A 26,089-nucleotide genomic window follows, 5' to 3' on the forward strand; every position below is an offset into this window, starting at 1 on the left:
CTGGTGTATATCAATAGAAGTGTTGCCTATCATACATGGGAGATTCTTGTACCACTCTGCTTGGTGCTCATTGGACCTCAGCAGGAGTGTTGTGTACAGTTTTGGGCACCATACATTAGGAAGGTTGTGGACAAATCGGAGAGTCCAAAGGAGAACAACAAAAATGGTAAAAGGTTAGAAAATCTGGCCTAGAAGGAAATGTTGAAAAAATTGGGCATGTGTAGTCTTGAGCAGCAATACAAGGAAGGGAGAGTCATGTGATCCCCTCATGTGATTCCACCCTACCCCAGCCTCCTTAATTCAGTGTACACTTCCCTGAAGTAAGGATTCTCTGGAGAAACGTATTCTTTTAACTTCATAGGGTGAATTATTAGAGAGATGCAGTGGAAGTAAGCATTCATGTTTAGATATACATATCATTAAAACTTTATCTAAAGAAAATTAAATACAAAGATGTTAATGCAACATTAAATTTGAGAGTTAATACTGCTACAAGGTAGGAAATTCAAACATGAAAGTTCCCATAGAAGAGGTACTTCAGCCGCTCCATGTAACATTTTTTATTGTTGGTTAAATATATTCAGCAGTTCATTCTAGGATTGTTTGAATGCAGGCCAGGACATTTCCTCATACAAGCTCTGCCTGTTCAGGGCAACTAGTTGTTTTCCTCAATAGCATAATCCAAACCCCATTACCATCAATGGAATGACTTCCATTGATTTCAATGGGTGGTGGGTCAGTACCTGTGGAATAGAGAGAGCCAAGGGTATGCAGAGTTAGGATATATCCAGTATTGTCACTACAGAATCTTCTACATCTGAGTCTTATCTCTTCCCAGTCACAAAGGAGATTACAATTTGTGACAGTGTAGATGTCATACTTAATCAAATTTTCTAATTGCTTTTGTAACTAAATGCTACAGCAGTATTCATAAGGTATTCCCTATATTAATGTATGTGATACTACATTAACATCATCTAACCACAGAAAGCAGAATGTAAAGTTTGTAAGAGTGACATCTGTTCTTCACATTTATGTAGCATATTTCATCCCAAATTACATATTTCATCCCAAATTACTTTAAATGCTTTCCAAGGAAAACTGTATACAAGTATAGCTTCATTTTTTAATGGAATGCAGCCATTTTTGTGGCGAAACTGGGCAACTCTTTAGCAGTGCATAACATTGTACGGAAGATGAGGGACAGGGGAGGGTGAGGGACAGGAAGTGAAGAAAGACTGGAATAGCTAATCAGCACATAATCACCCTTGTTTTAATTTGGCCACCACACCAGTAACATCATGCCTACTCTCACAAAAATGTCATAGAATCATTAATATCTGTAAGTGGTCAAGAGCTCAGTTCCATCTTTCATCAGACAATTTTCAACAGCTCTGAACTTATCACTAGGGCTGAGGTAATTATCTTATTACTGATTCAGAAAGACAAGATATAATTTAAAAGAGATGATGATTTTTAATATTTTTGTTTCCATTAGTTTCATTATCACCCATCACTGTAACAACTGCTTTACATGTATACACTATGTCTGTAATCTTTAACATCTCTGCAGAAATATTGTTCCATATTTGTAAAAACTCTCACTACACTCTGTCTTTAGTTACAAATTCTCTCATTTTAAATTAAGCAAAACCAAAATTTATTCAGTGAAGTTAGTCAGAATACTAAAGGGATCTCTCCATCCCAAATAGTTTCCCAGACTCCAGTTCTCCTTGCTCCCCTTTAAATCATCTTTACACAATATAGAATATTGTTTTTCATTATCATCTTGATAAATGAACCAACTGTTTTCCAAAAAGGACCTAATCTTACAGGAACATGCAGAAGTAGATTCTGATTCTTTGCAGTTCCAGCACCATTTCAACAAGTATGACTGTAAAGCACCAATTACATTCTACTAGGCAAACACCATTTACTTGTCTGTTTAACACATCAGTGCCTCACTTCATACAGTTCCAAATCTATACTTTCATCTTCCATGTTTAAGTCAGACTTTCCACATCAATTTCATATTACCGATTGAGCCTCTAAAATCCAGGACTTTCTGGTCTGGCAATATCTGTGGTCTGGCAGCATCACTGTTATTGCTGGTCCAGAAAGTCCTGGCTGGCCAGGTTCAGAAGCACAACCCGGGCTGGGCTGATGGTGGGGAACACAGCCCTAATCAGGGCTGGCAGCAGGGAGCACAACCCTGGCCACAGCTGGAATCAGCAGGACTAGCAGCTGGGTGCATAGCTGGGCCGGTGCTGGGAGGGCCGGGGGAGGCAGCCCCATCTAGTGTAGCCCAGTCCAGGGTCTGGAGACAGTACGACAGGCAGCAGGGAGCACAGCCCCAGATGGGAACAGAGCCTACAGCCCGGTTGGGAGCCTTTATCTCCCCTGGTCTGGCAAGCTCTGTGGTTTGGGACCATGTAGGTGAACAGTAGCAATCCCTAAAGCTATCATCCAAGGCAATTAACAGCAGTCAGTGAAAATGACTTGGAATAGGATAGGCAAAATCTAAAGAAGATCAAAGTGAATAGTTTGATTGCTATCATGATCCTTTTTTCATAATGTCTGTTTGGGGTCAACTTCCTTGTTTCATGTGGATTACTTACTGGACAGCTCCACTGTCTTTTTTCTCTCTTTTTCCATCCTCTTTCCTTCCCTAAGTTTCCTCTAACTTTTCTAGTTCTTATTGCATTAACTATCTTGCTAAACATGTGAAAAAATGAAGTAATGAAGTTATAAGTTATCCAATTTAGCTTTTACATATGTACAAGACATACTCATTAAAACTGCTGAAATCAAGTTGCCTTTGATATAATACCTTTAGCAAAGACTATGTAATGTAACAGATATTTCACTTCTCTCACACATTGCACCCTCACCACATCTTTTTTTAAGCAGCCTCAGTGAAAACTGTTGTCAATTTCTAATTTCGTTCCAACACCAGCCACTGACTAGCTGCAAAATGACACAATGCTCATTTATAAAGTGGTAATGCAAGGGAGCATCTGTGTCTACAGGGGTGGAAACAAACAAGCTGGAAATCCAAGGCAAAGTATTATCTATATTTTCAATACTCCTGAATCTGATCCTAAACATTTTTTCTTTTAAATTACCAGTTCAACTGCTGAGATCTAAGTTGAGTGAATTCCTTTTTATGCTTTTATTTGTGAAAACTAGAAAATTAAATGTTACTACTATAATGAGAGAACTGTAGAGTACAACAGCAATGTGATTTTTGCAACTCTGAATATACTATTGGGACAAAAACCAGAGTGTGCATTTAAGAAAAAAAACGTTAGGATTTGAGTTGGATAATGCTATAACGCTTAAACACTCACTTAATGGCTACAGTACAAAACTTTCCCCTTTGCAGTAAGAGGCTCTAGACACAAAGTCCGTTCAACCTTGCTTTCATTAATATAAAAGTCCATGTTCATCTTTGGAATTAACTTTGAGAAGAAGGCAGAACACCAACTGATCTAAAAAAAAAATGAACAGAGGGCAAAGAGATAAGTAGAACTGGGTACATTTTCAGTCAAATAGTTTATTCGCTGCAAAAATGCATTTTTGATTGACCTAAAACTATTCACAATTTTAGATGAATTTGGCAAATAGTTTTGACTAATTTTTTCCCCAGGATTCAGATGACATTCAGATAACAGTGAAAGAGGCCTTTCTTATAAACCTAAGAGGTTAATAATTATAGATGTACTCTTACTTGATGTAGAATTAAAATCTGAACTTGGGTTCCTACATTGTAGGTGAGTACCCTAGCCACCTTGGGCAGCCTGGAAATGATCTTGCTCAACATCTCCTGTTGAAGCTGTTCTAGTTTTTATAAGGAATGAAAAACTCCTTGGAGCACTTGAGTCTTCCATATTCTGATGAGTGCCCTAAGAGTTATTCTTACTTCTCCTTTCGTGGCTCTATGACTCATTCTGAAAAAAAAAATCTTTTTCAATCAACCAAACTAAGCATATTTTACTCTATCCAAAATGCATTTTCCATTTGCTCATTTTGTAAACTTTTTTGGATTTGGTTCACTCCAAACCAATTTTTATTAGTATTATTTGTCAGAATTGCCTGTGAACTGTTCACATAACATATCCGTTTTAATAAAGATACTCTCGGTCCTGCCAACTTAAAATGCAATCTTTGCAACTAAACAAGGGTGGTTTTCAAGCAACAATCTTCTAGGAGAGGTTTCCCATAGTTCAAAAGTACATTCAGAAATAAAGGTTCTACAATGGAGCAATTAGGTCATTGTGAAAAGATAAATAATTTAAGAATTGCTGTGCCAAGGGATGTGATCCAATATACCACTTCTTAAGCATGTATTTTCATATATTATACCTTAAGATTACTACTGCACCCTATCATTAAAAATGAAAGCACTAAAATAAGTGCCTGTCAACTCTTTTGAAAATCAGCTGTGACACATTCAGAGCTATTGGGAGCTGAGCACTTTTGAAAATCTGGACTTTATTTAGGTGCCCTACTGGAAGCTACGCTCCCCTGGAAATCTGGCCCCAAACTAAGTGGTTGACGGTTTCAAAACTCTGGCCTACATGGTTGTATCTCAAGGGAACTTTAGTTTTAAAGCAACAGTGTAATTCCAAAACGTGGCCACCAGATGACAGCAATACCCATTGGATTTATTTACAAGACTGAAATGACTATTAGATTCAAAACAAATATGGGACAGATGTAATTGGAAGGAGTAAAACTGTAAATCTTGCAGTTGCTCTTAAAACATAATTTCTTCATTAGGTAAAGTATTATATATTTATTTCTATTTTACTTACATTACCATCATTTGCTGTGAGGTCACATTGAGAATATAATTAAAAGTGATATATTTTCATGGCACATGCTCTGTAAATCAGAAATCAATTATTTATTCCCTTATTTACAGATTTATATCCTGTAAATTACAGAAAAGGAGAAATAGCTGTTACTAGTGAAAGATTAGTTTTATAAGTCCTTTTTTTTTTTTTTTTTTTTTTTTTACTATTAAAGCATCCAAAAGACAAGGATACAGATATTGTAAGCATTCCAGGAACAAGGATCTTAGTTACTCAAGAAAGTGAGGGAAAACTAATTTCTAATGTTTTGGAGAGAGGTTGGGGTCAGAAAGTAAAAAGGAGGTAAATTGAGAAAGAACCTCCATATTCTCCAAAATCCTGAATCTCTCATAAATCCAATACAGCTATTTGTGATCATGGTTAATACACAAACATGGATGCATTACAAAAATAAGGAAGGGGTAGGGCTTAAAATCCTTCTAAGGGGAATTTTTTCTATACAAAATACTGTACTGTAGCCCCCGACTGATTTTTCTGTGGGCCAGCAATCCCTAATTCAAAAAAAAGTTTCCCCACTCCTGCTCTAAGATAAACCCTTCATTCCTCTGATCATCCTGTTAGTTTTTCTCTTCATATGTTCCAATTTTAATTAATCATTTTTTTAAACTGCTTAACCAGAATTGTTCATGGTATCCCAGATAAGAACTTACCAGTGTCTTATACAATAGCAGAAGCAAAATGCAGGACAATGTAGCACTTTAAAGACTAACAAGATGGTTTATTAGATGATGAGCTTTCGTGGGCCAGACCCACTTCCTCAGATCAAATAGTGGAAGAAAGTAGTCACAACCATATATACCAAAGGATACAATTAAAAAAATGAACAAATATGAAAAGGACAAATCACATTGCAGAACAGGAGGGGGATGTGGGGGGGGGGGGGGGGAGGAAGGTAAGTGTCTGTGAATTGATGATATTAGAGGTAGGGAGAGTGGGATGTTTGTGAGTTAATGGTATTAGAGGTGATAATTGGGGAAACTATCTTGGTAATGGGTGAGATAGTTCAAGTGTTTGTTGAGTCCTTTTTGGAAAGTGTCGAATTTTAACATGAATGACAGTTATACAATAGCACTAACACTTCTTTATTCATACTGGAAACAGTTTGGCAGATACAGCCAATAATTCTTTTTGCCTTTTTCACAGCTGCATCACATTGGTAACTCAGTCATCTTGTGATTAACCCACTCACCAAGGTCTCTCTCCTCCTTTGTCACTTCTGATTAGCCCTCACCTTCTAGAGAAGAAGTGTCTGATCTTACACCTAGTAATATTTAATCTCTTTTTATTTCTGTCACTCCAATCTTCAAGGTGATCCAGATCTTCACGTATAATATTCTGAGCCTCTTCTCCATTGACAATACATCCCAACTTTGTATCATCATTATATTTCATTAGTATGCATCTTCTTTTTGTTCCAAGCAAGGTCACTAATCAGAATCATAAGACTAGAAGGGACTTCAAGATGTCATCAAGTGCAGTCCCTTGTATTGATGGTAGGATGAAATATCATCTCTAGACTATCACTGACTGGTGTTTGTCTCTAGACCAGTCTTCATGAACTCCAATAGTAACCTCCCATTCAGCACAGCCCGACTCCCTTTAGCCAGTTCCTTATCTAACTTTGCAATTCTTGTACCAATCCCCATTTTCTCCATTTTAACTAATAATGTCCTATATGGAACCCTGCCAAACCATTTACTGAATTCCAGGTGAATAAGATAAACTGCATTTCCTAATCTAAAAGCCCTGTAACATTTTCAAATAAAAATCAGGTGAGACTGGAACGACTCATCTTTGGTAAACCCATGTTCATTACATTCCTTTTTCCATTCGCCTTCATGAATTGAATTATTTTTTTCTTCACAATTCTTTAAATCTTTCATGCTACCAAGGTCAGATAAATAGGTCTGTAGTTGCCTGGTTCACTCCCCCCCCCCAAAAAAAATATAGGTACATTAGCTATTTCCCAATCACATGGTTTTATTCTCAGTTAAATAGGTTTATTAAAACATATTGCACAAGCAATCTCATGTGTCAATATTTTTTATTATTCTGATAATGAAATTATCCTTTCCCCTCAATTTACTCTTTCTTTCCCTAGAGGTGTTTGATAGCAATAGTGATAATGAGAATCAGATAAGCAGAGACAGGTGCAAAGACCTGAGCACATTTGAATAAGTGTACAAAAATGGATCAGGATCTTAACTAGCTTTTCTTCTCTTACAACTGACAGATATCCTGCTTGATGATCTGTCTTGGTTGGATTGGAAAGCTCTATGTGAAATTAAGCCAATGTGCCTACAAGCAGGAGGGTGATAAGCCCGATGGTGAGTGAGTATTCTAACAACAACCACACTAAGGGTGTGTCTAGACTACAGAGTTTTGTGGACAAAAGTGGACTTTTGTCGACAAAACTATACCTGCATCTACACTACCGCTGAGTTCTGTCGACATAACGTCGACAGAACTCAGCAGTTTTGTCGACGCTGGTAAACCTCATTTTACAAGGAATAACGCCTTTTGTCGACAGAGTTCTGTCGACAGAAGGAATTATTGCATCTAAACTGTCCTTTGCGTCTACACTGCCATTCGACAAAGCAGCTTGCTTTGTCGACAGAACTGAATGTAGTCTAGACGCTCTTGTCAACAGAAGCTTTGTCGACAGTATCTGTCGACAAAACTTCTGTCGACAAAAGCCTGTCGTCTAGACGTACCCATACTCTGGAGATCAGCTGTCCACTCTTGCCACATAGAATCATAGAAGTGCAGAACTGGAAGGGACCTCAGTAGGTCATCTAGCCCAATCCCCTGCCCTCAAAGCAATACTATTGTATATGTAGTAACTAGACCATTTTTGACAGAAGTTTGTCTGACCCGTTCTTAAAATCTTCCAACAATGGAGATTCCACAACCTCCCTAAGCAATTTGTTCCAGTGCTTAACTATGCTAATGTTCCCTTGCTGCAATTTGAGGCCATTGTGTCTTCTCCTATACTCAGCAGTTACAAGAACAATTTTTCATCCTCTTGTAACAACCTTTTATGTATCTGAAAAAAAAATGTTACCATGTCCCCTTTGCAGTCTCCTCTTTTCCAGACTAAACTCTTTTTCCCCCCACTTTTCCCTCACAGGACATATTTTATAGACCTTCAGTCTTTGTGAAGGGGGTTTCTCTTCATTGTCCACAACTGTCCTGAAATCTGGTGCCCAGAACGGGGCACAGTAATCCACCTGAGGCTTTAACATCGCAAAGTAGAGCAGAAGATTTACTTCTCCTGTCTTTCTTAGAACACTTCTGCTCATAAATTCCAGAATGAGATTTGATTTATGTATTTATTTTTGCAATTATGTTACACTCTTAGCTCACATTTAGCCTTTGATCCACTATAACCCCCAGAATCCTTTCCACAGTGTGCCTTCCTAGGCAGTCATTTCCCATCTTGTATTTATGCAGTTCCTAAGAGAAGTACAGGCAGTCCCCGGGTTATGTACAAGATAGGGACTGTAGGTTTGTTCTTAAGTTGAATCTGTACGTAAGTCGGAACTGACGTCCAGATTCAGCCGCTGCTGAAACTGACCACCAGTTCTGACTTACATACAGAATCAACTTAAGAACCCCAAGCGTCCCCAAGTCAGCTGCTGCTTAAACTGATCAGCAGCTGATTCCAGGAAGCCTGGGATAGAGCAACTCTGCCTCGGGCTTCCTGTAGTCAGCGCTGGTCAGTTTCAGCAGCGGCTAAATCAGGACGCCTGGGGCAGAGCAGCTGGGGTGCTGCTGGGCTGCTCCAGTAGCGCCGCTCCTCAGCACTACTGGACCAACCCAGCAGCACCCCATCTGCTCTGCCCCAGGCGTCCTGATTCAGCCGCTGCTGAAACTGACCAGCAGCGGCTGAATCAGGACCAGAGCAGCTGGGGTGCTCCTGGGTTGGACCAGTAGCGCCCAGAGCGGCGCTGCGGGACCAACCGGCAGCACCCCAGTTGCTCTGCCACAGGCGTCCGGAGAAAAGCCTAGTCTGCTGGGGGGGGGCATACTAGCTGCGCCCCCCCACCCCAGCAGACCAGGAAGACACGGGCGGCGGACCGAGACGCACTGGGATCCCGCCGCCTGGGTCCTCCGCGGCTTTGCTCCCAGTCTCCCTGGTCTGCTGGAGACCAGCAGACCAGGGAGACGGGGACCAAAGCCTCTGAGGACACCGGCAGCAGGACAGCCACGGGGCGCCTGGGCTGTCCCGCTGCCGGCTTCCTCCGCGGCTTTGCAAAGCCTCGGGGAAGCCGGCAGTGGAGCAGCCCAGGCGCGCCTGGGGTGCCCCGCTGCCCGAACTCCCCCACCCCCCGGCTTTGCAAAGCCGCAGGGGGGGCTCGGGCAGCGAGGCAGCCCAGGCGCGCCTGGACTGCTCTGCTGCCGGCTTCCCCGCGACTTTGCAAAGCTGAGGGGGGGTGGGTGGGGGGGCTCGGGCAGCCCAGGCGCCCCTGGGCTGCCCGAGCCCCTCCGCGGCTTTGCTCTGCATCTTCCTGGTCTGCAGACCAGGGAGACGCAGAGAAAGCCCCAGAGTACACGGGCGGCAGGACCGCGAGGTCCCGCAGTCCGTGTACTCTGGGGCAGCCCCGTTTGTATCTGCAGATCCGACATAAGTCGGATCCGCGTAAGTCGGGGACTGCCTGTACTTCACATTTGTTCTTACTGAATTTCATCCAGTTTACTTCTTCCAGTTTGTTCAGATCATTTTGAATTTTAATCTTATCCTCCAAAGTCTTAGCAACCACTTCCAGCTTGGTATTATCCAAAACTTTACATGTACTCTTTTTATGCCATTATCTAAATCATTTATGCAGATATGGAACAGAACCAGATTCAGGATCAATCCCGGTAGGACCCTATTAAATATTCCTTCTAGTTTGGCTGGAGTCCACTATAACTACTCTCTGACTTTCTAACCAGTTATGCTCCCACCTTATAGTAGCTAAATCTAGGCTATGTTGCTTTCCCTGACTGCAATGGTTTTCCAACAACATTTGACAGATTAAATAATTGTAGAAGGTGCTAAAAGACAGCTGACAAAGATCAGAAAATAAATCTAATTATTTACAACATATAGTTTTTATATTCCTATGATATGACAGAGAGAAATTAAGAGATAGGTGTCTTCTCCCCCAGTTTCTGATAATACATCAATAGTACAAATATAGCCTAATATATGAATTACTATATTTGTCTCAATAGGTAGAAAATTTGTCTTGCTTTTCACAATTCCGCTTACCAGTATGAATGGTGAACCAACATAATGAATTCTAATAAAATAAACCCTAACAACACATATTGAGCTAAAAAAAAGTTGATGGGTTTCTTTAAAAAAATATCAAGATAACATTTCAACCATTAACCTCGATTTCATTGTGGAAAAAATAAATACAACAAAATATTGGCACAAACAAAAAACCCACTGTTCAACAATACCTGGGACACTCTGAAATCACCTTACCCTCTGAAATCTCCGTCAGCAGATTTTGAGCCCAAAACAATAGATAGACTGTAGCAGATCACAATTTCATGCAAAAACAACCCACTGCCTTGTCTCAATGTCTGTATCAACCAAACCCCTCATATGTACCACATATGGAGATTCTCCCAACTGACCATCTATGTGCCATGGACTAGGAACCCCCATCTAACTGGGCAGGTCACTGTAGCACGTGCTGTCCTAGAATCCACCAGATTCTTTCCCCTAGAGATAAGCGGATAATTGGAATCTTACACAAGATGCAAATGACTAGAAATGCCATAGGTGGTATGCACACTCAAAAGAATATAAGAACGGCCATACTGAGTCGGTCAAAAGGTCCATCTAGCCCAGTATCCTGTCTGCCAAAAGTGGCCCATGCCAGACACCCCAGAGGGAGTGAACAGAACAGAACAGAACAGGGAATCATTAAGTGATCCCTTCCCCATCATCCATTTCCTGACAAACAAAGGTTATGAACACCATTCCTACCCATTCTGGCTACCTGATCTACCTAGGCTGCCTTCTGCCAGCTTCAGAGTTAACAGTTTCTTCATAAGAAAATTCCAAAACTACTCCATGGTTTAGACAGATCAGATCTAGGATTGTCTGTTTGGAATAATGCTTGTAAGTGTTTAGACAGAAGTAAATAATTATACCAAATTCCCTGACTTTAATGCAGTACCCAAGTCACAGGTTATTGATAAACTGAAGGATTTCACATACTGACAGTCATATTCTTGCTCCTTATGGCCAATAAAAACCAATGGGAAAATGCCTTGGTAGGGATCATTACTGGTCTCCCAAAGGATGCAAAAGCTGCCAGCAACTCTAATATGTAGCATATCAGCCTTTAGTCCAGGATACAAAACAGCACTTCTCACAATGACACCCACTGGCTTTCCCTTCCCTTGTAGAAAAAAAGATGATTGAGAAGAGAGTGAATATTCAGCGCTAAGGGTGTGTCTAGACTACAGGATTTTTTTTTAAAAAAAAAGTAGCCTTTTTCAAAAAAAAACTTCACCTGCATCTAGACCGCAGCCACATTCTTTCGAAAGTAAATTGAAAGAATGCGGCAGTTTTTCTGATCACTGTAAATCTCATTTTATTAGGAATAACGCCTTTTTTTGGAAGTACTCTTTCGAAAAAAGCCGCTATTGAATGCAACCTGTGCTTTTTCGAAAGAGCGTTTAGACTCTTACGAAAAAGCAGCTTGCTTTTTTGAAAAATCTGCCTGTAGTCTAGATGCTCGCTTTCAAAAGAGGCTTGTAGTCTAGACGTAGCCTACGAGCATCCTATACATCCTTCAAATTTTTAGTCACCAACCATTCATGTTTCAAACTTGGATGCTGAATAAAAATGGCAGCGACTAATAGGTTTAAAAGGCTTAGTAAATGGCAAATTGATAGCTGGCTACCTTCCCAGGATACAAGCCAGGGTACATCCACACTGCAATAAAAAACCCATGTCTGACCTGTGCCAGCAGCTTTGGAATTCCAGGGCTTGGGCTAAGGAGATTTTTAACTACAGGGTACATGTTTCGGCTCAGGCTGCAGGAGGAGCTCTGGGACCCTATCACCTTGCAGGGTCCTAGCTGCTGGTCTCCTGCCTAAGCCTGAATGTCTAAACCACAATTAAGCAGCCCTTTAGCCAACCTCCATGAATCAAGTCCAGCTGAAGGTATCTAACTACAGTGTAGACATTCCCTCAGAAGTCAAGCACATCTGCTAAGATTACTAAAGCTTTCAGTGACATTTAAATATCATAGACAACTGTGGCACCCAGTGGAGTAAAATAATTATTCCCTTCATTGCTATGAAACTGTACTGAGGGCAGCACTCTTCCTCTCAGATAGGTCTTAGTTGTCAAATCTGATTTGGCTAATATCTATTCTCTCCTCTAACAATTACATGAAGCAAGCAGTGGAAGATCATGAGGCAATCCGGGCTACGGAATCATCAATATTCTGACAATAATGCCCTAAAAATATCTCCTTTTCACTGGACCCAGAAGGTGACATTTCATCCCTCTCTGATGTCTGACTGAGGGACCTGGATTTGAAACAATTGGCTGAAATTTAAGCCACAACAACATGAAGGTCATGCTGACTGGGAGGGAAATTTCTGAGAACTAGCGGAGTGTATGACAACCTCCTCAGGTGAATGCATCCGATTGTCTATTGTGAAAGGAATGAATAGCTCTGTGTCAGACAGATCCATCTCAGTTCCTGCAATGCCAGAAAGCCACAGTCAACAAAAATCCCTTTGTCCCCTTTGTCTGGCCAAAATAGGATTCTTTCAGATGAGGTCTCAATAGAGTCAACAGTGTCTGTGTAAGATCTAAAATAATACACAGCAACATGCATTACTTGGGATTATCCTTGAAAGCCTTTTGGTGCAAAACATGGGATATTCCTGTTCTAACCAATGTACACAAACAAAAGCATGCTATACCTGTGCTTTGTACTCTGTACTGGACACTGTTCAGCTTCCAATTGAAATTCAAGTTTCTAGTTACTATATGCAAAGCCCCCAGGGTGCCAAGAATCAGTGAGTACACCTGTCACTATCTTCCCAAGCCTGTCAGCTCAATTGTATTCCTGGAGGACCTCAGCTAATTCTCCCAAAGGGAACTGAGACCCACGCATTTTTCATAGGAGCCTACTGAAAGCTCCCACCCACATGAACATAAACCTGGCTACGTTTGGGGAATATTGTAAAACATACCAGGAGCTCTTCTTGCCACCCTGATGTGGAAGAATAACTGGCATGGGTAAGAGATATTTAGCCTCTGAAAGTCCACAATACTTAGCCTCTCTGATGAGTTAAGGGTACTAGCTGGTTTGCTCCTGCCAACTACTGTGTGGGACTGAGATCCAATAGCCATCACATGATTACAATGTGTTATCACTAATAGCCTGTACTATACATTTCAGTTGATTACTTAGTGGTTATAAACTCTTATATATCATTACTAACTTTCTGAATTATTTCCTTGCCTTAGTTTATTCACTTCTAACATTTCAGATGGTCAATATCTATAACTCAGTTTTCCATTCTTAAACAAGGTCTGACAGGGTTAACACAGTAAGATAATATCTCAAGTACTGCAAGGGATTTTAATTTATATTTGTAATTATTTTAAGGCAAAATCTAATGTTTAAATGATCCCAGGGTTAGCGAGTAGTTCTGTATTACGGAAACATTTTAAATAAAATATTTTCAATTGATAACTAATTATTAAAAGTTGTTCAGTTACAAATTTAGCACTCATTCAAATAACCTGATTATTCTTCTGTAAAATACCTTTTAAAAGTGAAAATGATTTTGTGTGTGTGTCATGAAAGACAATACTGAAAACAGATATTATGCAAATATTTATTCCTCTATTACTGGTAATTGGTTACACTGAGCAGATTAGCAGATACAACTCCATTTACATGACAATAAAGAAGAAAATGCTACGTAAAATCAGTTTTACGAAACAGCTCTCAGCATTTCTAAACTCAGTTTTATTATTCAGATTTTCTAGAATGTTCAAATAATGAATGGTCTAATGTTGGCAATTAACTGTATTTAAGACAATATTGCTTTCCTCCTATAAAAAAAGAGAATAAATGTATGAAGACTGTTTCAAAACCTATACATCTGTATTTTTCAGATTTTACAATCTGGGAGTGGTTCAATATTTGTAAAGTGATTCACCATATTTCTTCATAAAGACAAAAAATCTGAAACGTGTTTTTAGCTAAACATAGAATTGGCCAGAGAAACATAAAAGCAATAACAAAACAGGTCCTAATCAATCAGAATGAGAATTTTGCTTTTTGGCAGAAATATTTTAGTTTTTAGGCTTAAATATGGGGTACCAAGGCACAGAGAGACTAATTAACTTAGCCAACATCACATAGGAAGACAATGATAGAGCAGATTTCATTTCTTACCAGCTTTCTTGACTGTCAGTTACATAAAATGTTCTCTCTATGTGATATTCTGTCACATAAGCAATCTCTATCAGCAGGCAAGTACACGTGAACTTATGGGCTTAATGGAAAGTGGAGAAAATACATCCATATCACAAGCTGATATTTTTGTTTCCTGATAAGACATTGCCACTGAATTCTCTCCTATTGATTCAATAGCACATGTTTGGATTAGGAAATTAAAAAAAATTAACATCTCCACATGTCATTCCAATAATGAGACAGAGCCTTCACTTTTCTCAAAGAATGGAATTATAGGCAGAAACTGTTTTTAAAAAAAAGTCCATGCCTTTTGTTGCCATATACTACCAGCTAATTCTGCTTTGGAAAGTTTTATAGCTATTCTGTCCTATACTTGGATGGTTTCAAAATATTTTTAGTTAAAAGTATACCTATAAGTTGTGAGTTCTTACCGCTTCCTCCGCTGTCTCTGCAAAGCTCTGGACCTGCACATCTATTCATGGATTTAATGAAGTTATCCAAAATACTGTGCAGATGCTAAGTCAAAACAGAGTAAGAACCATGAATAAATTGTACAGAAGAAACATGAAAGGACTGCTGGAACAGGATGCATGCCAATCATTAGAAGTTTTTCCTGTAGAAATTTAGTTCAAAGAAATTGCTGCGATTGCCTGGGGATATTTGCATTAGTTTCTCTATTTTGTGATAGGCATGGCAGGAATCCTCATAACACTTGCTTGCCATTGGTTTTCCTTCTTTTCAGTATTTATACATTACTATGTGAACATTACAATTTCAAATCTTAGTTATTATAAAAGTTTAAACTAATAGAATGTGAGCAGTGGTCTTAACCACTTGTCTTTATCTGTATTTATCTGTATCTTTTTATCTTTATCACTTCTCTCTCTCTCACTTACATCTTCATGACAAAGAAAGGAAAATGCGCTCTTCCAAATACAAGTTGAACCTCTTTATTCCGGCACTCTGGACCAGCAACATCCACGGGCCAGCACGATTTTAGTTAGCCGGACGTCAACTTACCATGGGTGTGGCCATGTTTCCCATGGCCCCATGAAGTTTGTTTACAGCCAGTCCTGGATCTCAGTTTTCTGTGCTGTTCTTTATTGAAATTTACCCCCTAAACATCTTCTCAGAGCCCAGTCAGCAGCAGAAGTATTGGTAATGCTGCGAGACAATACTGACCTCCTGTAGTTTGATAAATTCTCTGGTTTGGCACTGGTCAGGTCCAGAGGGTGCTGGACTAGAGAGATTCAACCTGTAAATGAACATCAAGTATTAACATCTGACTGATCCAGTAGATTTTTTTCAAAGCAGCCAGGGCATTTAAAAGCAAAGAACTAATAGAAGGACTACAAGAACTAAAATTAAAAAAACCTCAGGTCTAAGTTAAATAAAATGACATGTATTCAAATTATCCCTTTTGGACAAATAGGAGAAAAAAAAAACCCAGCACATTCAGATCAGTCAATGCTATCAGGGAACTATAGTAATAATGAAGTACCTCAGTCACTAGCTAAGGTCGTTATTTCCATCTCTGATTTTTTTAAAGGATCCTTTGAAGAAAATCCACACATCATTCTGCTTTACCGAATTTTGGAAGGAAAAATAGATGCCTAGTGTCACACAGCTATATTGATGATGAGTGAAAACGTCATCATTTAGTATTAACTTGCCCCACAGCACTGGAGTTCCATCAAGACAGCAGACTGAAATTAATGCTTTTATACAGTGCCTTAGAGAAATATGAGGTGTTCACTTTGCCTCTAGACCAAGAGGTATATGCTTAAGGTAAATAGATTTCACAACTGCACAATAAATGAAGCTACAGACTTAGCTTTTAAAACAGCATTTTGTAGTCATTGCAGCTTACATCAAGAATCTCGTTGGGATGGGGAGTAAGAGAAGAGGGACAATCCGTATCAAACTAAATATCAGTCAGCTTCCACAGATTATGTATTCCTTAAAATGATGGTATTTCATAGAGATTTATTTCAACTAAACATAAAAAGGCCTTAAAATGACACACATAACATGTCTCTGTTTCAATATTGTTCTCTCTAGGTAGATCTTCTCTCTTTACTCTCTTGGAAAACACTCACACAGTGTATGACTAATATGATATCCTCATACTCAACAGACATTTTGGATCCTAACTCTCCTGTTTGCCAAGCTCTCTGCCACCACTGAACTGCGAACCAATTAACAGAATAATCTGCACTGGAATGCTTTTCTCCCCCCTTCCTTTTCAATTTCTACAGATTCAATCTCTCTAGTCTGGCACCCTTGGGACCTGACCAATGCTGAACCAGATAACTTGCCAAACCATGCAAAGTCAATAATGTCTAGCAGCATTACCAATATTTTTACTGCTTACTGGTACTGGGCTCTGAGAAGACATTTAGGGATATATTGGAGTTAAGGAACAGCACAGAACACTGAGAGCCAAGACTTGTGGCTGTAAAAAAATTCAGGGGACTGCGAGAAATTTGGCTACAGTCATGATACATGGATATCTGGCTAATTCAAGTCATTCTGGACCACGGATGTTGTCAAACAAGAGGGTGCCAGACTAGAGAGGTTCCAGCTAAAAGCATTAGGAGAACTTCCATGAGCCTTAAGACGACAAGCTTTACTGTTTTCCCCTAATTTAGTTCATCATTTAACCCTCTGTGCCATAAATAAAAAGGTATTTCCTTTTTTAGCAAGAATTACTGTTAAGTTTGGTAATTATTTATGTGTATAATACAGAGATTTGACCCATGTTTAATTTGTGGTATCCGCTGTCTATTCTTTACCTCTAAGTGACATTATACTTATTTGTCTAAGCTACAATACAAAGTTTAACAAATTCACAAAGTATAGTAGTAAATGCTCGTTATTTAACATTTTATCAAACAGGCCTGATATCTGGCTACTGTGTTTATATGAAAAGTATAGTCTTAAAAAAATGAAAAACCATTCTCCAGATAATCGCTAAGGAGTTATAGATATGCAGTAAATATGCCCCCTTCTCTTAATGCATATAGCTGATTTTATTGTGTAGGCTTCTTCTTAGTCATTAAATAGCAGAAAGACCATCTCAATATTCTTTTCAATGCCTTTTTCTTTTTATGCAAATTTACTGTGGTTTCTATGCTGGAAATTGTGAACACCACTAATGGAGTTAATCAGAATCCCCCACGGAAATAAAAGTATTTATAGATAGAATAAAAAATAAAACAGTTAATATAAAAAAGCTCAAATTGGGCAAGAAGTTTTTTGTTTGCAATATATTAATCCTTCTTCACTGTGCTCCCCTTTTCTCTCAAAGCCCAGCAAACCTTTGAAATGATTATGTATTCAAGAATGCTGTATTTGCAGAAAGATAGACAAATACTAAAGTTTGGAACTCAATTTGTGGTTGAATGATTAATGTCATCTAATCCTTGCAACTACATAAGTTTGGATGTCACCCAGGCAGGTCAGAGTGTCAAGCCAATAGAAGTACACATATTTCTTCCATGTTCAATGCACAATAGGGCATGTTTCCACACATGGAGTACAGGCTCCCCCTATAGTAATAATCTAGAATCAAACAGTGCCTCAATTCTAAGTCTTGTGACTGATACACAGTTTTTTTGTTTCCATAATAAAAGACCTTATCAATACTGCATTATCTGCATAATCTATTTCTTCTGCTGTCATTCTTTGTTTTTTCTTATTACCCATAGCTTTCTGGTATGGTCAGTTGTTTTTCAAAAGTAATAAACTTGTAAGAAGATGTTTAAGATGCTAAATATAGAGCAACAAAACGTGATTCACCAAATTTATGTTTCATTTCTGCTATAGTAACTTCAGTCAGCATTTGTTTTGTATTCAGATGAGTGGCCCTATTTTTTTCCCATGAATATTCCTGTATATGGTAACAATCAGAAGTTACAATCATTTTAAGATGTTCGCTATAGTATTTTTTCACTATTGTTTTGAACTCATCACAGCAAGGCCTATTCAGGATAAAACATCCTACAACTTTTTTTTTAAAACCTTGCAGCTACAAATCAGAAAAGGTAATACCAGCTCCCTTAGTTGTAATTTGATCTTCCACAAGTGGATGTCAATACTATCTACAGTAAACTTCCGATAATCCGGCACCTTTAGGACCCAGGGGTGCCGGATTATCAGATATGCCGGACTATCGGAAGGGGGGGCTTTGAGGGGCCTGAGGTAGAGTGGGGGGATGCCACCCAGACCCCTCATAGCCCACCCTTCCGATAGTCCAGCTCTTTCCCAGGCATCCCTGATTCAGCCGCTGCTGGTCAGTTTCAGTAGAGCAGCTGGAGTGCTGCCGGGTTGGTCCCACAGTGCCGCTCCTCAGTGCTACTGGACCTACCCGGCAGCACCCCAGGTGCTCTGCCCCCGGCTTCACCAATTCAGCCACTGGTCAGTTTTAGCAGCAGCTAAATCAGGGAAGCTGAGGGCATAGCTGCTCCAATGGTCCGGCTGCCCAGAGCACTTCCGGGTTCCTGACGGTGCCGGACCATCAGGAGTACCGGACCATCAGATGCCGGACCATCGGAGTTTTACTGTATCTAACTTGCCACCTTATCACATGCATCAGAAGAAACCTCTGTATTCACCCTCCAAAATGAGTGCCTATTTCCCTTGACGGCAAACTAACTTGAGGTACTTCAGATTCCACAAATACTGCCATAGGTGAAGCAACATGATGGAAAAGCATTTTCATATATACTTCCCCAAATAACACTTAAAAAATTAACTATTGAAATGCTTAAAAAAATACAAAAACAAATATTCTCTCTCTCACTCCCCAGATCCCATGAGACCTAACCAAAAGTAGTATGTGTTCTCATACTTCTTCAAATCTTTGAAACTTTAAACACCCTTTACATAAATTCAGCATGGCTTCTAGCTAAGTATAAAGTATGCCTTTGGATAGGTAATTACAGGTAAGGAAACTAAATTCTCTCTCTCTCATGTGGACATCCACTTGTTCAATTGTTCAAAACTAATAAAAATTGCCATATACTAACAAACATCCTGCAGCAAAGGTAAAATGGGGAAAATAAATTTATTTATTTATTTTTACTGCAGGAGACTAAGGAAAGGACCTTTGGAAGATCCTTCTTCCTAAAAAGCACATGAAACATCACCAAAATGCTTATAGTATAGACCTTACTGAAAGATTGTACTGGAGACCAAATAACTGCATAGCAGATATTATTGGGAAATGTCCCATGTTGCTTTGTCCATGACACTAACAAACCTGATCAAATAAGCCTTAAGTACTTCAAGAAGTTCTTTATGCAACAATTTGTTGGCCTGAAAAAATACATGACTATCTACTTGGAACACTGGATTTGGGAGCTTTGCATCATTTAATAGATCCTCAAAATGAATGAGACACACAGCCTAAGGGATTTAATTGATCAGGAAATATGGGTTTCACAGCTAGCACCCCTTTTTGCTAAAGTGGTAGTTAAGAGGAAGGCCATCTTGAGTATGAGAAAAAAAAAGGGATGCTTCCCTTTGGCTCAAAGAGAAGTTTGGTTAGGACTACAAGAACCAAGCTCAGGCTTTGCTGCTTGATGTACTTTCTGAATAAAGGTCTATGAAGGGAAGCTGTTAAAAACAGGGAATGTTCAGGTGAAGTAGAAGTTTAGAATTTGAAGGGATAAGCCATTTTGTTCCCAGGGCCAGGAATGGCACTTATAAAAACTTTGGATTCAGGCCCACATACAAGTTGCATGGGTGAAGTTCCCAGTTATCTCTGACAGAGGCATGTAAATGAATTACCACCTTAATACACACCCAAGAAGCCCACATTCTCCAGTTCTTCTTCTAGTTGTGATAAATTTAAATCATTTTGCATTTGAGAGAGAAATTCACTAGGCCCTGGTGTAAGGGATATAACCACTCAAGTTCTCGGAGCTAAGTCTCAGACACTGAAGATGAGATTTTGAGATGTTAGCAGAATTCAGGACTTGCCACTGAACATCTGAAGTAAACTATGGAGGTTTTGGCCAATAATCATTTTCTCTGGGGTAATTGGGTACTCGTTTTTTCCTGCTCAGTAATGGCTTGTTTTCCTCATCTCCTTGGCAATCAGGAAGGGACAGAAAAGGCATAAACTAAAATACCTGGCCAGGGAAACAACAGTCAATCTACTTTTGTGCCCTGAGAATATAAGGAGTCAAATTAGCTTTTTGGCTTGGGCATCAAGAAGAATTCTTACCATATTATTCTGGTCTCTGCTTCCTGTTTTTTCTTGAAGTTTTAGTGTCATCACATGCATTTCATTGCCTCTTTTCAAAGATGTGCATTAGTGGTAACAATAAGGGACTAGGATCTGCTTCAGCTACTGCTAGCTTAAGGACTTGCTGCCTAAATAGGAAGAGAGAGAAGCCTACACATAGGAAGCTTCCAAAATCCTTCAAAAAGAAAAGGATTTTGGAAGCCTACACATAGGGAGCTAGAAAGAGTGAAGATTCAATAGCAGGATCTTCAGGAGCTCATAAAGGGAAGACCAGTGGGTTACCATTTCTGAAGATTCTGTTCCTTATGATTCACAGCACTTTGAGAAATTCTCATGTTTACTCTCTCTTACCTGAGGGCAACTTTTGAATACCTTAATAAAATTTATAAAACAATTCAAAGCTCAGTACCAGGCATTACACTGCCAGGTTGGATTCCCAAGCCTAGTGTTATTCTTTCACCTGGCAGAATTTATAAACTGAAACATGCCACCCATGGGAAGGGTGAAAGAATAATTAGTACCTTAATATAATCATCATTGTCATCTTCGTAAGTGAAAAAATGTGAATGATTTTTCTTTAACACTCATTTTTGTAGCCTAATGAGTCTCTGGAAAAATGCAATCTACTAAGGCTATCTAAAAGGACAACTGAAAGTGAACTGATGAAATGGCTCAGTTCTTCAAGAATGTATTGCACTATGCAGTTTTCAATCCTGCCTTTAGCAAAGATTTCTACAAATCTTTTTACAAAATACTATTCACTGAACCAAAAGGTAAACAAGAATGTGGACACGATTACCAACCTGCATACCATTATACAAATGCATTCTTTGAAAAACACCTTCAAAGGGGCAGCCTCTGAATTGTTCACACTTAAAAGAGCACTGGACCTACTGAACTATGAAAATTATATTAAACATCAGCAAAACCTTTGCCTGAACTGTATTGCAAAGGTAAATTACTTTCTTTATGGATTTTCGTAATGATATAATACCTTGGGAAAAGAGATACTCCTGGTCCTGCCACCAATATGTTTAGATGCTGAAAATCAACCCACTGACTCCCAAGTGATCAAAATCAATGCCCTTGCATACAGTATTCACAAAGACGTCAAAGTTCCTCCAGCACTTATGTATAGTCTGGTAGTGATTGATGGGGTTTTATTTTAAACAGTTCAGCTATTTCATAATTAAATGTGAAGCAAAGGAGTGGAAGGAAACAGTCAAAAGGGCCTATAAACCACCCTGTTTAGAAAAAATGCTGTCCCTGATATCACAGTAGTCAACATCAGGGTGCTTTAATAACCAATGAAGCACTGGAAATGTTCTGTCTTCAGCAGTTTGGGGGTGCCACTTGCTAGAGCCAAAATACTTTCCATGTCTAATGGCTTCAAAATGGATTGAAGCACCAAAAGTCTAGGAGATGAGAAGGGGGATATGACCTACAGAGTTGACAATCCCCCAGTTCCAAACAAAATCTTGTAACTGCAGTGGGGGAGAAGAGAAGGAGACACATTCCCTCTCCTGCAAACTGGGGAGCTCAACAATGTTTCAACAATTTAGGACCTGACCTCTCCCCTCCTGCAATAACATCAGACTACAATCAGAGAGGCCTTCTACCATCACAATATCCCAGTCCTCTGACCAGCGCAGTACGTTTTTGTTGATACCTCTTTTAAAAAAAAAAGGGGGGAACTGAAATGGTTTCACTACTTACACTTGTACTCACAGTTTTGTTTTCACCAGTGAATGCCTACTTTACTCTATTTCTCTATCATTTATATAATTCATACATGCTTGGATTACATCCATCCACTGTTCTCCATTTGCTCCAGCTGGTTATACAAAACTAACATCAGTTTATTTGTCTTAGAATTATTCTAGTTCCGAAACACTTTTGGTATGGTTAAACTTTTGAGTCTGCTTGAATTGGCACTTGCATGAAGCAAGCAGATTTTCATCTATCTTCATTATTCCTCAACATAATATCCCGCTGTATTCCCTGAAGAGTATCCACACCAAAAATTCCTGTGCAGAAATTTGCATACAGAATCAAATTTGGAGTCAGTATATCGTTAACATGGAGATTAGAATGCCATTATACACCACTTTTTTCAGCTAACTAAAAATTTCTTAAGGCTGCAATGTCTCTCGCTTGGTCTCAGGGAGTGGAAAACAACAAATATAGTAAGCTCTTGAACCTGCATTTACTTGTGTACATAGTGTTCACTAAGGCTGCAAATGTAGGCATTCGTAATTGCAAATCAAGCCCGGGATTTAAATATCCCGCGCTTGATTTGCATCTTCCCAGCCGGGTGCCATTTTTGAAATTTACATGCCCGAAGTAACTGCCCCCATCTACACGCGGTAGTGAAACAGGTGTTCGAAATAAAGCCCTATTTCAAACTACCTGTTAAACCTTATTGCAGGAGGAATAACACGTAGTTCAAACTAGGGCTTCATTTTGATCGCCCGTTTCACTGCCATGTGTAGATGCAGGCAGTTACTTCAGGCTTGTAAATTTCAAAAATGGCGCCCGGCTGGGAAGATGCAAATCAAGCGTGGGATATTTAAATCCCAGGCTTGATTTGCAATTCCGAATGCCTACATTTGCAGCCCTAGTTCAAATTAGGCTGCAAGTGTAGACATACCCTAAAGGAGAAATCGGTAGCCTGGCTTACTTTATTAGCTAGTGCAAATGGAGGGTAGGAGGGTTTGTCTTCTTCCTCCCCCTCACCACCTCACCCTCTTGGGAGTCAAGTATGGGCTTGAGGATTCAAAGAAGGACCAGTCTCTGCTACTCCCCCAACAGTAAGATCTGGTCCTTCTTTGGACTTACAGAGGCTCCACAATATGGCCACCCAACATCTTAAGAGTCTCGGGGTTGGGGGGATGGATGCTGAAGGAGGGGAAAAATAGAGCCACTCCAAAAGGACTGTCCACCCCGATGGGGATGTGGAAATATGACCAATATCCTACCAACCTAAAAGAATAAGCTCTAAAAGAAGTGACACGCACACTTTATCCTCATCAATACCTACAACATCAACACACACAACTACAACATATTTTTATCATGCCCAAGACTGAAAACTTGAAGTCACACTGACAGAGGCTTAGAAAATTCTGAGAGAGAATGGCTAGCTACTAGGGACTTTTCAACCATATTTCCAATAAAAAAAATTCAATAGAAAGGATGGAAATAGGTTGATAACTGTCACACTACCCTCATTAAACCAAGGACTGAATCTTCAACAGAAGCAATCCCAATCAGAGCTGTCCTTATCCATACACAGAATACACATTTGCGTAGGTTACCAGAAGATTTGGGGCACCACTGGGTCTTAATTTCAGCCCAGATGCCTCTTCTGTGGCCCTAGTTCCTCCAGAGAAGATCTTAAAAGTGAAAAAGCCTGTCAGATCTATTAGCAGAACCTGTGAAAGAGCCATTCAAGTGGTAATGAAGCCATTTAACAGGCATTTACAAATCCCAGGTACATACTGTCAATTTCTTTATTTACCATATTAGTCTATAGGACCTTAGTTTAAAATTTCTTTTAAAAATATTTCATTAGCATGTTGCTGAAGATTATAAAATCACATCTCTAAAACATATCATCCTCCCTAGCTGCCATCAGGCATACCGACACTAGTTCAATAATATTGCATCAGACCCATCAATCCTAAGGATGGCCCTAATCCCAGTACTTCTCTTATTTACCACCTTCACAACAGATTAAGTGGAATTTGAACCTATTACCTCTTGCACACAAAACACAACGCTTTCCACTTTCCCCTCAGTTATTGCTCCCCATGCTGATATTCAGATGGTTTGATGTTAGCTGTTGCTTCATCAAAACCTCCAGAATTTCAAGGAAGTGAAACAAATCAAATTCATCTGGAGAAAAACGTAGATTTTACCCCTATCAAAATTCAGGCAGACAGCTCTGTTCAGAGTCAAGAAAATCATCTCAAAAGTAACAAAAGATTCCTCAAAGCAAGAATACCACAACTTGACAGAAGCAATGGTAAAAAATACTAACAACAGTGGAGTACAAGAGATTGTGAAGTTACAACAAGCCATCAATAAAGTGACCAGTTGGACAGATTCTTCAGTGTCTTTTGGAAACTGTAGTGAGACAGAGTGGCTGCCCACTGACCCAGAGGGGGGAGAGCCCCTCCATGAGCCCTTTTGGGAAGAGCCTGAGCCCTGGCCAGATGTCAGGAAGCCTGGTCAGGACTAAAAAAAAGCCAACCAGGAGCTCAGTAGGAGCCCAGCCAGCAGAGGAGGCAGATGCCTGGCCTGTGTTCCCAGACTGGGAGGCTGAGGACTAGCCTGGCCCCCCATGCCGGACTGAGGCCGATGATTGGCCTGGCCCTCCATGCCCGACGGAGGCTAAGGACTGGCCTTGATCAGCAGACCTGCCAGAGCTGGCAAGCCCCAGCAATTCAGTGGACCTGCTGGAGACCCAGGTACTCACAGAGGAAGGAATGGAAGAAGCCCAGGCATAGCTTGCCACAGTTTAGCTGGGCCACAGCAGAGGTCAGCATGTTGCAGTCTGGATCCCCGCTGAACCAGCAGCAGACTGCTCTGCTGCCATTAGGGCCCTGGGCTGGGATGCAGTGGAATGGGTGGGCCATCCCCGCTTCACCATTTTGGTGAGCTGCCTAGTCATCCTGGATCTCCACCCAAACAAGGAGTCCCAAACCTGTGTTCGTTTGCCGCCCTACCCTGAACCCAGGCCTGGGCCACAGAACTGTGCATCGGCTTGTTTGCTGCTCACCCTGAACCTGGGCCAGGCCACCGGACTCTGTGATGGTTTGTTTGCTGGCATCCTCAGGCCTTTCATTGCAGAACTGGTGGGCGCACCTTGATCTGGCCTGATCACTTTCTGGACTTAGGCGGAGTGGCAGCCCATTGACCCAGAGGGTGGAGAGCCCCTCAGTGAGCCCCAACGGACTACAGAAACATACTACTGCATTAGTCATTGAGGGCTGAGTGCTAAAATAGGCTCTTTACCTCAAAATGTCAAGTCCAAAGACAAGGAAGGTAGTGGTTGGTTCGTGACAAAAGCTTAATATCTAATCTCACTACACTGAATCGTACCCCCCCCCCCCAAAAAAAGAAAAACCTATCCAAAGCATAACAAGTCCACTAGATATCATAGTAACTAAGATCCTAGGCTGATTCAGAAAGGTATTTACCTCATGGGCAATGAATGAACTCTCCCCAACTGAATTTCTTCAGAAGCAGCATGCCACCACTGCACAACACTCAATGTGGCCAGCAAATGAAAACTCAGATGGCCAAAGAATTTGGAACAGATGCTGGAGATGCTGAATACTTACTAGACCCAGCAACCAAGCTGCAGAGAAATTGGATTAAAACTTCCTTGCAGCACCACCATCTTTTCCTCCACATTTGTACACCACAAATCACAATTTTTAAAATTGAAACAAAAAGGTTTCCCAATAAAATGTAAACTTCTTAATAATCAG

At 40.1% G+C, this 26,089-nt stretch overlaps 1 long non-coding RNA gene across 3 annotated transcripts in view; it reads right to left on the reverse strand.

Annotated features, from left to right (window-relative positions):
• LOC142826921 (uncharacterized) overlaps positions 1 to 26,089 on the reverse strand; it is a 175,363-nt gene that overhangs the window by 31,974 nt on the left and 117,300 nt on the right. The window contains exon 3 of one of the 3 annotated variants that reach the window (XR_012901188.1): positions 408 to 743. The exons of 1 other annotated variant lie outside the window; for it this stretch is intronic. This is a non-coding gene — a long non-coding RNA (uncharacterized LOC142826921). Of the gene's footprint in view, positions 1 to 407; positions 744 to 3,361; positions 3,492 to 26,089 lie in introns of those variants that run through there. One more of the 3 variants, XR_012901192.1, reaches the window with a different exon arrangement.

The sequence above is a fragment of the Pelodiscus sinensis genome, chromosome 1 (genome assembly GCF_049634645.1).
Source record: "Pelodiscus sinensis isolate JC-2024 chromosome 1, ASM4963464v1, whole genome shotgun sequence".
NCBI lineage: Eukaryota > Metazoa > Chordata > Testudines > Trionychidae > Pelodiscus > Pelodiscus sinensis.